This window comes from Rattus rattus, chromosome 9 (genome assembly GCF_011064425.1).
Source record: "Rattus rattus isolate New Zealand chromosome 9, Rrattus_CSIRO_v1, whole genome shotgun sequence".
Taxonomy (NCBI): Eukaryota; Metazoa; Chordata; class Mammalia; order Rodentia; family Muridae; genus Rattus; species Rattus rattus.
In genome coordinates this window covers 42055805-42066338 of record NC_046162.1, presented here as the reverse complement: position 1 = coordinate 42066338, position 10534 = coordinate 42055805, and the positions used below count along the sequence as shown (strand labels likewise).

Here is a 10534-nt window from a genome sequence, read left to right as displayed (position 1 = left end):
AGAAAATCAGAATGCACTGCTATAAAGAGTTAACAGGTAATTATGAAGCAGGAAGGGTTAAATTTGGGTGGGAGAAGAGAGGGTATGGTAGAGCAGGGGGTGAGAGAGGGATAAATTATATTCAAGACCTTTTGAAAATGTAATACAGAAACTTGCTACTGTAGAAGTGCACACACACAAACACACACACACCTAGACACACACTCAGACACAAACACACTCACACATACACACTCACACTTAGACACACAGTCACACACAGTCACATACACATACACACTTACTCTCACATACACAATTATTCATACACATTCACAAACACTCATATAGACACTCAAACATACACTCTCATACATAGTCACACACATACACTCATATACACATACATACATGCTCACTCTCACACACATACATACTCATTCACAAATACACACACACACTTGCACATACACATTCACACTTACACACACACACTTGCACATACACATTCACACTTACACAGCCACACACAGTCACATACACATAGAAAACTCTCTCTCACACGCACTTGTTCATACACACTCACACACACTCATACAGACACTCAAACATACACTGTCATACATAGTCACACACATACATTCACTCATACCACATACATAGTCTCTCTCACACACATACATACTCACACATACGCACACGCTCGCACACAAAGATAAAATAAGTTACCTGACGATGCCCATACTAGACACCAGACAGTAACAAAAAGCTCAGTGCTGGGAATGGGAATGCATTGCTTCATTTGGAGCTGTTGACCAGTGAGTTCCTATAACCCAACTCCAATCTTTACTGGCTATTGCCCAGTCTCTTGGTTCCCTTCCAGAACTCAGCCAGGAGACCCTACTGATGAAGACACTGTGTACTTGAGTTGTAGAACATAGAGAAATCAAACTGATCCTGACCTGGAATCTCAGGGATTATCAGGGAAAATGGGGTGGGAAGACTGTACAGAGGAGATGGTTGGCTACAAGAAGACAGCGTTTTCTGAACACAGCAGGCAGTTGCACAAAACTCACCATGGGTTTGACAGCATTCACAAGCCCTATGCAAGCCAAAGTCAGACAAAATCCCAGCATGGAGGAGGAGGGAAGCACAAAGTCCTCTGTGGTGTAAAGGTCCATGATATCCAGAACTAAATAGTATGCAAAAGCAAAGAGTGTTTTATTTTGCAGAAGTCCAACATGCTGGGGTCTCCCATTACCAAATGGGAGCCCCAATGAGTTCCAAGGCCCCATTTAAAGCACATTAGGGGAATACCAGGGAGGGGTAGGTGACCTCAGTTTTAATCTTTGGCTCTATCTCCAGAACCATTGCTGGGGTGTGGGGGGCTGGTAACTGTTGCTGGGGAAATCTGAAAACAGCTGCTGACCATTGTCCCTGCCTCAGGTCAGATGGTGGAGTAGCTTCTGAGCCCTGGACTTGCCTGGACTTGGCCAGTTCTTGGAAATAGATTTAGGCCTAGTCTCCTGAACTGCCATTTTGAAGTCAGCCTAGCCTGTCTCAGTGGGGTTCACTACAAGTTCCTGCCTTGGCTTCTGTAGTTCAACCAATTTATGTTTATTGCCACCTAGCTTACAAATAAGTGAGACTTTGGCTTTGACAATTACTGGGGGTCATCTCTAATCTCCTTTTCTAACTGGTGACCTGGCTACCCCACAGTGGCGTACCTCAGGTACTTGCTGGTTTTCCTGACCATGTGCTCACAGTTTCTCTCCCCTCCTGGCAGCTTCCTCCTCTTCTTTCCTTCTTTTTATTTTTCCCACCTGATCTCTCCTTTCTCCTTTCTCTTCTCCACCCCCAGTCAGGTAACTCAAAACCTACCCACCTCTAATCCCTCCAGTAATTGGCTGTAGCCAAATTTATTTAACCAATAGTTTTAACTTAAGGAACAAGGTTTGCACAACAAAAGCTTGTAAATGTGAGAATTTACTCATAGGCCTAGACCTTCCCTTCTGGTACAGAATTTAGCACTGCAATGCATAGCAACAGACCAAACCTCAACAGACTTTCCTCAGTGAAGGACAATAATCTTTATTCTAAATGAACCCTCTCCTACCCCTGAGATGTTTTGGTTAGTTTTGTCATAGCAACAGAAAGTCGCATAGGACAAAGACTATTTGGAATATTTGTGTGTATAATGGCATATCTGATGACCGGGACTCAAAATTAAACATGAATCTCATGTAAGTTTCATGTATGACTTGCCCAAGAGAAATTGTATATAATATTCTTAACAATTTTATTTCAGACACCAACATTTTGTGGTATGAGGAAATTTCAATTGTGGTGTCCTGCTAGTTTTGAGAACTTTAAGCTTTGGAACAGTCTGGGTTTTAGATATTCAAATCAAGGAATCACATCCTGCATTTGGCCTAGGACGAATACCTACAGGATGTGAACTCAGGCCCATATTCTGTAAGAAATGGTCACATCTTTTTTCTGAACGAAGTGCCACCTGGGTTATGACAGAAGTGTTGGAGTGGCATTGCAGGCAGGATGCTGTTTTTCCTAACAAGGTACACTCCTGCTTGACACTGGCAAATGCTAGGTGATTGCCTGGGTATTTGCTGAGCTCAGCATCTTATCATCCAGTTCCTGCTTCAGGCCTCTATTCTCAGGCTGCACTGTAGATCTTAATCCACTGAATCGTACAGATGCCAGGATTGCTCTCCATCAGCCTGCACATCTGGTTAGATTCATGTTCTCGAGAGTGACTTGCGTATCTCCAACATCTGTCAGCCCTATCTACTCTTCAATTGCTCTTGGGGCATTTGGAGGGAAAGCTTGCACACTTGCACGGAAACAGCATCACAGGCTAAAGCACATTCAGAGAGTTGTTAAAGTTAGTGGGGGTTTTTTAAAAAAAATATTTATTGCCAAGCTGTTGAGTGATCATAAAATAAGCGTCCAGCTGATGGCTCTCTTTGGTCTTGCGCTGCCATATGTCTTTTTGCTGGAGTGTATGGTGCCTGTTGGGGCTCAAAATATCGGAAGAAGTTGAGGGTAAAACAGGAGGGCACCAGGCCCCTCGAGTCCAGTGATTTACTTGATGCCAACACCTGTCTTATTTTATGTAGACTGCCTCATGAGTGTTATAGTTAAAAACAAGGCAGGGGTTGTTATACCTGCAGCCACAAAGCATCAGAAGGCTCCAAATAGAGCCTTCCAAAGATTAGCTTTGATGTGTAGGATGTGGAGAACCGGGATTCGTCCAAAGCCCACTATGGGCACTGGTCTTGTTTAACTTTCTATCTATCTATCTATCTATCTATCTATCTATCTATCTATCTATCTATCTATTTTTAAATGACTCAGACAAGCAGGCAGCATGGAAACTTTAAACTAGCAGATGGCCAAGAGATAACCAGAAAGTGTTCTGTCATGTTGATGGGCATAATTTGTAGGAAGACCTTAGAGGCTAAGTTCATGGGCAAGAACATGGCAGACTTGGTAATGAACTGAGGCAGAGTCAAGGACAGAAGACTGACTTTTCTGGGCTGAGGCTTCGGGGGCGTAAGTTTCTGAATTGCTGTCAGAACTACCTGGAATATCTTGTACAGCACTGGATGACCATGGGTGACAAGATTGAGACTGACTACTGTTGCCTGAGAGATCTTCGTGTCTCCAGGCTATTTTCTCTTTTTCAGTGATGACCAGTGGTTTCTGGCAATCTTAACCATGGCAATCCCACGTTAGTGAGATGCTAATTCGCATCTGTGCCTCTAACAGTTTCTGAAGAATTCTTCCACCAGTATGATGTGGGAGATTGGGTTTCCACCCACACATCTATCTCCTTCTTTGCTTCATAGACATTCTTCATTCTTATGCCACCATGACCTGGCTACTTTTCCCAGTCCTGACCTCTCCTTCTTGTGTGGGCATTACCTGGTTTGAACTCCCTGGTCTGTGGGGTTGGTCACAGCTCTCTCTGTGAGGTGATCTCTTAGGCGTTAGCTCCATCTTGCCCTGCATCTCAGAAGACACACATAGTAAGGGAGGTCATGATGGGTACATGTTGGTTGAATCTGCTCATGCTTTGCCTTGACCTCCATTTACCCTTCACACCTCGGATGTTAGAAGTTGGGTGAATCTGGTTGGCTCAAACCCACTCTGAACACTAGGGTGATGGATCCTATTTGGCTTTTAGTGTCTGGCTGCTCCTTAGTTTGGTAATGGACCTTTCATTTTATGGCAAGGAGCTCTTTGGAGACTTCTCCAGGTACTTCTGTGACATTTCTTAAAGGTGTTTGTTATAGTTTGGTTGTAAAATATCCCCCTTAGCCTCATGTGTTTGAACACCTGGTCTTCAGCTGGTGACAATGCTTTGAGATGCTCTGGAAACTGAGACAGAGAGCCTAGCCGGCAGCTGTAGGTCATTGCCAGGACCATCAGGGTTACAGCCAAGCACTCATTTCTGGCCTTTTCCTCTCTGTTTCCTGATCTGTCAAGATGTGAAGAATCTTTGCAGCAAGCTCCCATCATCAAGGACCACAATGTTTGGCCTGTTGTCCTTTCTCTTCCACAAAGGGACTGTAGCCTTTGTCATGAGCCCACATTATCCCCTCTTTCTTAAGTTGTTTCTGTCAGAGATTTTGTCACAGTGACAAGAAAGTAAGCAACTCAAATAGACAGAATGTGGCTCTCTTCACGAGAGAGGGGGAGGCTTTAAAGGAAGCTGATAAGGAAACAAGCAGAACAGAAAGATGGGGTAGAAACTAGGCTCTGGGTGATGTCATGCATCCTCGAGGCACGCTAGACGTCAGTCTGGTCTCTTTATAAGGGTGAACAACATAAATTTGCCACTAACTTTCAAAAACAACAATGTCATATGATTCATCCAAACATATAAGCAATACAAATATTCCCGGAGATGATCTAAGATTATATCCCTTTTGTGCACACACAAGTTCCTTATTTTGTCCCTGGATCACTCCAGCAGCAATGAGGCTGGGTCCTCTGACCTGAGTCTAGTCTCTAATTGGCACTTGTGAAAGATGTTACCTATGCTCAGTCACTATGCATCTGTCTCCTTACACCTTTCAGTGTAGCTCTCCCACTTGGCTCTATTCCTGAATTCTTTCTCCTCCCGGATGTCCCACCTCCCATTTCCTGATAAGCCATAGGCTATAGGTTTTTTTAATTGACAGGCGATGCATCCATACAATACACAAGATATTCTCTCTATGGCCAGTCAATGGACTTTCTGCTTGGATTCTACACCCCACCTCTAGTCTTTCTCCTCCTCCCCTTCCTCCCCAAGCACATTTCAGCCTAGGCCATTTTGGGGAAATCTCAGGTTGAGGCAGATCCCCTACTCTTATAAATCCCTTTCTCTCTTGAAGTGTGTACCATGGAAATCATGATGAATTATATTTTAATTGTGTCTCACCTAGAAAGTCTATCTCACTAGATATAGTGGACTAAGGCAGTGTAGGGTCCATACAGGAAAGAAGACAGAATTGTTGAATGACAACATTTCTTTTCAGAGCTAATCATGCAAGCCAAAGTGCAGAATAAAAGTATTTAAGAGAGTCCAGATGAAGATTTATCCAAGCTGATGTTGTTAGCTCCCCTCCCCCATGTGCCCCTGCATATTCTGTAGCAGAACTTCATCTGCCAGACGGTTTGTCTGACCTCAGTTCAATTCTAACACACTCCATGTTCAAGAGAAGTTACTGGCTTCATCCCTGACAAAGGAAAACATTACATCCAGACACAAACACAGCTTACCAAACTCCTGGCTTTGAGGACTGTCAGATGTTTGACCCAGCTCTCTTTGGAAATGAAGAAGGCCGAGCCCAAAGGCCTTTTCCGCTCAGCTTTGTTTCCTAGTCATTCCTCGTATATCCTCAGGGGAAAGGCAACTTCCTGCGAACCCCACAAGTTGTCTTAAGACAGTGAACAGGTTTCCAATCCCACCTAAGGAGCTGAATGTAAATGGCCATGGGAATGCCCCAGCCTAGGTTTTTCTTACAATCAACAAGCCCCGGCAGTTTAGAGGGAAATGTTCTCAGGAGCAAACCACAGTGGGACTTCTGCAGATCCGAAGACCCTTTGCTTGTCTCAAGACAGTAGCTGCAGAATTGTTCAATACTTTGGTGGGCTTTGGGACTTCAGGGAACCCCAATATATACTCAGCTACGTAAGTCAAATCCCCAACTTGTTCAACAGGCAGGGTGTGAAGCTATGGGGTGAGCCATGCTCAGTACCCCTTATTGTGAAGCAGGGATTCTTCTGGAATTCATAGAGATCCTGGTCAAGGTCTGCTATGCCTTCTCCTTCATCCCTCCCAACACCAGAAGACACCTGGAGTAGTATCTGAGGATGTAAATCCTGAGAAGCAATGCTACTTACAGTGCTACCTTCACAGTGGCCTATCTCATTATCCCTACACTTTAAGCTCACAGGACTTTTTGTCTTTTCTCATAGCTATTTGGGATTGTGACACTTTGCCTAACCTCTAACCTAGGGGACGAAGAAGTCCTAGCTGCTTTCTAATGGTGCTATCACACCCCCGGCCCCAGTTCCTCCTATGTCTGCTTCTCCCCAGGACTCCTAAGGGACAGACAATGAGTTTAGCTATAAGCCCTTGTATCCCTCTGAGTTTGAGCTTTAGGGTAATTTCTAGATAATTGCTAAGGTAACTGTTTGACTTCACCCTTTCTCTGCAGCCCAGTAAAATCCTAAATTAATTTCATTTCGATTCTCACATTTGCCACCACTCAGTTAAACCTAATCTTATTAATGGGAGCTCTGACGGCTGATTGGATCTTGACTTAACCAGGAAAACAAGACAACTGATATTCTTGTGTTTTCGTTGGTACTTTTTATATTTCTCAGACCTTAAGAAAACACAGGGAGAAGGCAGGACAAAGGCATGGCTCTCTAAAATTGAACTGCAGTAGAATGTGGCTGAGGCCAGGGGCTTTAGGAGGGAGAATCAGACCCCATGAGCGAGAGAAAAGAACATATCCTTTGCTCTTTTGGGTTGGAAAACCCTAAATCTAGGTGTTGAAAATCAGCTATTTCCTGTAATCTACACCAGTCCATACTTTTGGGGGAAAAAAAAGCATTCTTTCAGTTACAGAAGTAACATGTTCATTGTGGAGAAAATATCAGAAAACCAGAAGAACTAAAATTTCCCATAGATTTATCTCCATAGGTAAACATGGAGACTAGTTTCCACGCAGCTCTAAGACTCCAATTTACCCATAGCATCTTTCATGTTTCCTCTCTTCTTCCTTTCAAAAACTGGAGTTGAAATCACACAGCTTTGTAAAGTTTTCAGGTCAGGATTGTTTCCTCTTTTTGTTGTTGTGAGATAGGGCCACCACATAGCACAGGTTGACCTCAAACTCACCATGCCCCTGTCTCTGCTTCCTAACAGCTGGGATTAGAGCAAGCTCACCCAGGCCTGGCTTCTTCTTCCTTCCTTCCTTCCTCCCTCCTTCCTCCCCCGTACCCCCTCCTCCCTCTCCCCCCCTCTCTTATTTAATATAGGACAACGTTTAATTGGGGCTGCCTTACAGGTTCAGAGATTCAGTGCATTATGTTCCAAGGTGGGAACATGGCAGCGTCCAGGCAGGCAATGCTGTAGGAGGATGAGAGTTCTACATCTTCTTCTGAAGGCTGCTAGCAGATTGTGGCTTCCGGGCAGCTAGGATGAGGGTTTTAAAGCCCACACCCACAGTGACACACCTACTCCAATACTGCCACACAAAACTAAGGAACGCTTCACGAATTTGCGTGTCAGCCTTGCACAGAGGCCATGCTAGTCTTCTCTGTATCGTTCCAGTTTTAGTACATGTGCCGCCAAGCGAGCGCTGCCGGGAGCTTTTCTTAAACAGGGGCTGAAGAGATGTCTCAGTGGCTCTGAGCGCTTGCTGCACTTCCAGGGGATGGGGAGTGCAGGTTCCAGCTCTCACAACGAGAGGCTTAATAGCCACTAATAATGCCAGTTCAGGGAGATCCCACACTATTTTTTGAGAAGCAGCCCTCTCACATCTATATAATTAAAATATTAATCAATCTTTTAAAACAAGAGAGTACTATTTGCTAGCAGAGTTCTAAGCTCGCTGTAAGTAACAAATGTTTTTATAAGTAAACATCCTTGAACTGAAGTCCTTTGCTAGTCCATTTCTGACTTTCTGGTGCTCTGCAGATGTAGAACTCCTGAAAATGTCGGATGTAGGCGCTTCGCCTAGCTCCGTGGAAGATGAAAGCCAAGAGACATGTAGTAAGGCTCGACTGTTTCCTCAGACACATTCTTAATTTAAATCAGAAATTCAAAGAGGTAGGTATAAAAATAGATTTAATTCAGTGGCTTTATTTGATTACAGAGAAGGTTGACTATCTCCAAATCCAAATATTGCCATTCGTACCCCTGCTCTCTATTTATCAATAGTATATATTTTTAAAATTCATTCGCTATTAATTTAATTTTTCTATAGTAAACACAAATGTCAATTAGCTTTAGAGATGGGGCTATGTCTCAGTAAATCCACTCCAAATTGACAGGCAGTAAATGAAAAATGCACTTAACACGGTTGTTTCACCATTGCGACTCAGCCTAGAAGAGAAAACGCAGGTTAACCAGGAGGTACACAAAACCAACACACGCCCACTTTGCTGTAAAGGACTGGATGACTGGGGGAAACCACGGGCATAGCCTTTCTCTTCTTTCACACAGCAAGCCACTCATCTCAATTACTAACAAGTATGCACTTTATGTAAAGCATACAACTTTCCCCTAAGCTCCTGGCAATGTACTTAAATACACTGCCACGCTATTAGCCGAACTACCAGTATGTTTTCTTGGCATGATTAACATTGGGGAGATTTTTTTATTTTGAATTCTCTTCCTCCTATTCCTCCTCTTCCCCCTCTCCCTTCTCTCCCTCCTCCTCCTCTTCCCCCTCCTCTCCTCCCCTCCTCCTTTCTCCTCCCCCTCCTTTCCCCTTTCTCCCCCTCTTCTTCCCTTCCCTTCTTTCTTCTTTTTGGATTTTGAGAAAAAAAGCCTCCATGTGGGGGCTTTCTCTCGTGCAAGACTTCCACAGCCCTTGACTTGACCTCTGTCCTGGGTGCTTCTCAAACCTGCACTTTCTTCTGGTGTTTTTTTTTTTTTTTTTTTCAAAATTCTTCTTCGTCCCTGAGACCTACCTGTCACCAACGGTAAGTGCCCTGTCATAAGCCATTTCTTTTCTTTCCCTCTGCTTCCCTGGATCTCTCCCTTTGATTGGCACATACTTGCTTCTGAGTGTACAACATAGATTACCTATTTCCTGTTACTCCCAGCAGCCTATGAATTCCATGGCAGCAGAGATTTTAATATACTTCGTTCACACTTCTGGCTCACAGGAGGGGCTGGGTGAGTACACGTCTAGTGTACATACGAGCGAGTGAGATGGTTCAGGAACCTCAGAGCCTTGGCTCCTCCACTAAGCACAATCTTATGCCCTCCACTTTTAACTACATGTTTTACCTAGTTCTGGGACATGCCTAAGAGTCTTCCATTGTTTCCGGGGCTTGCAGGAGCTATGAAAGGATAAGGATCCCAAAAACCCGAGCCTTTCCTGCAGGGGACAGCGGAACACGGATTGCTTCAATTGAATATATGCAAGGTTAAAGAAAAGTTTAGGGGAAACCAGGCTGGAGAGAGGGATCGCTCGCTGGCTAAGAGTGTTTGCTGCTCTTGCAGAGGACCCGCGTTCAGTTCACAGCGCCCAATCCAGGAAACTCACACCACCAGCTCCAAGGGATCTGACAGACTCCTCTATCTTCTAAGAGTTCCCAACACACGTGCACGTACTCACACCCCTACCTAAATTTATTTTTTAAAAGTTTAGGGGGAAGATGTCAAAATAGAAAGTTAAAGCACCATTTAATTTTATATAGTAGCTTTTCCTCAAGGGCCTTTGGGACATATAATGATTCTTCTATGTGTCGTTTGTAGGTCTGTGTATGAATAAAACACAGAAAATCCCTAGGTTGTGGTGATCAGGCACTGAGTTTGGGGGTTTTTATTATACAGTTGTTTGGGCAGCTAATTGATACAGGATAGTCAGAGGAAAACAAGATCTTGAACCGATTGCCAGGTGAGTGATGTATCAGGAATCAACAGAGGCTGCAGAGCTCGCTAGGACTCTCCACAAGCCAAAAGGAAGAAGCTGCTTTCACCTGGGACTGACTGAGACATTGGATCCAAGGTTACAATGTGAACTGTTGGTGGGAAGGGAGAGAAATGCAGGCAACTGCATTACGGCCCCGGTCCTTGCGACTCCACACGGGCTTTGCTCTGTAGCCGTGCAGTTGCCTTCTCCCCTCTGTGTGAGTTGACCTAGAGATGCAAATGCTAAGCTATGGCGAGCCATTGCTGAGTTTCTGCATGAAGAGGATGCGCTCACATGCTTCCTGTTAAATTTCTGGTGTGGAGGGTCTGATATTGAAATAGGACACATTTGCTTCTTGGCCAAGTAGGAAACCAAGAGATGTGGCA

General features: G+C 44.3%; 1 non-coding gene across 1 annotated transcript; it reads right to left on the bottom strand.

Annotated features, from left to right (window-relative positions):
- Nucleotides 1-7757: 7757 nt before the first annotated feature.
- Nucleotides 7758-7863, bottom strand: LOC116910773. Its single transcript, XR_004389281.1, has one exon. It is a non-coding gene; the product is annotated as a U6 spliceosomal RNA (small nuclear RNA).
- Nucleotides 7864-10534: the final 2671 nt, after the last annotated feature.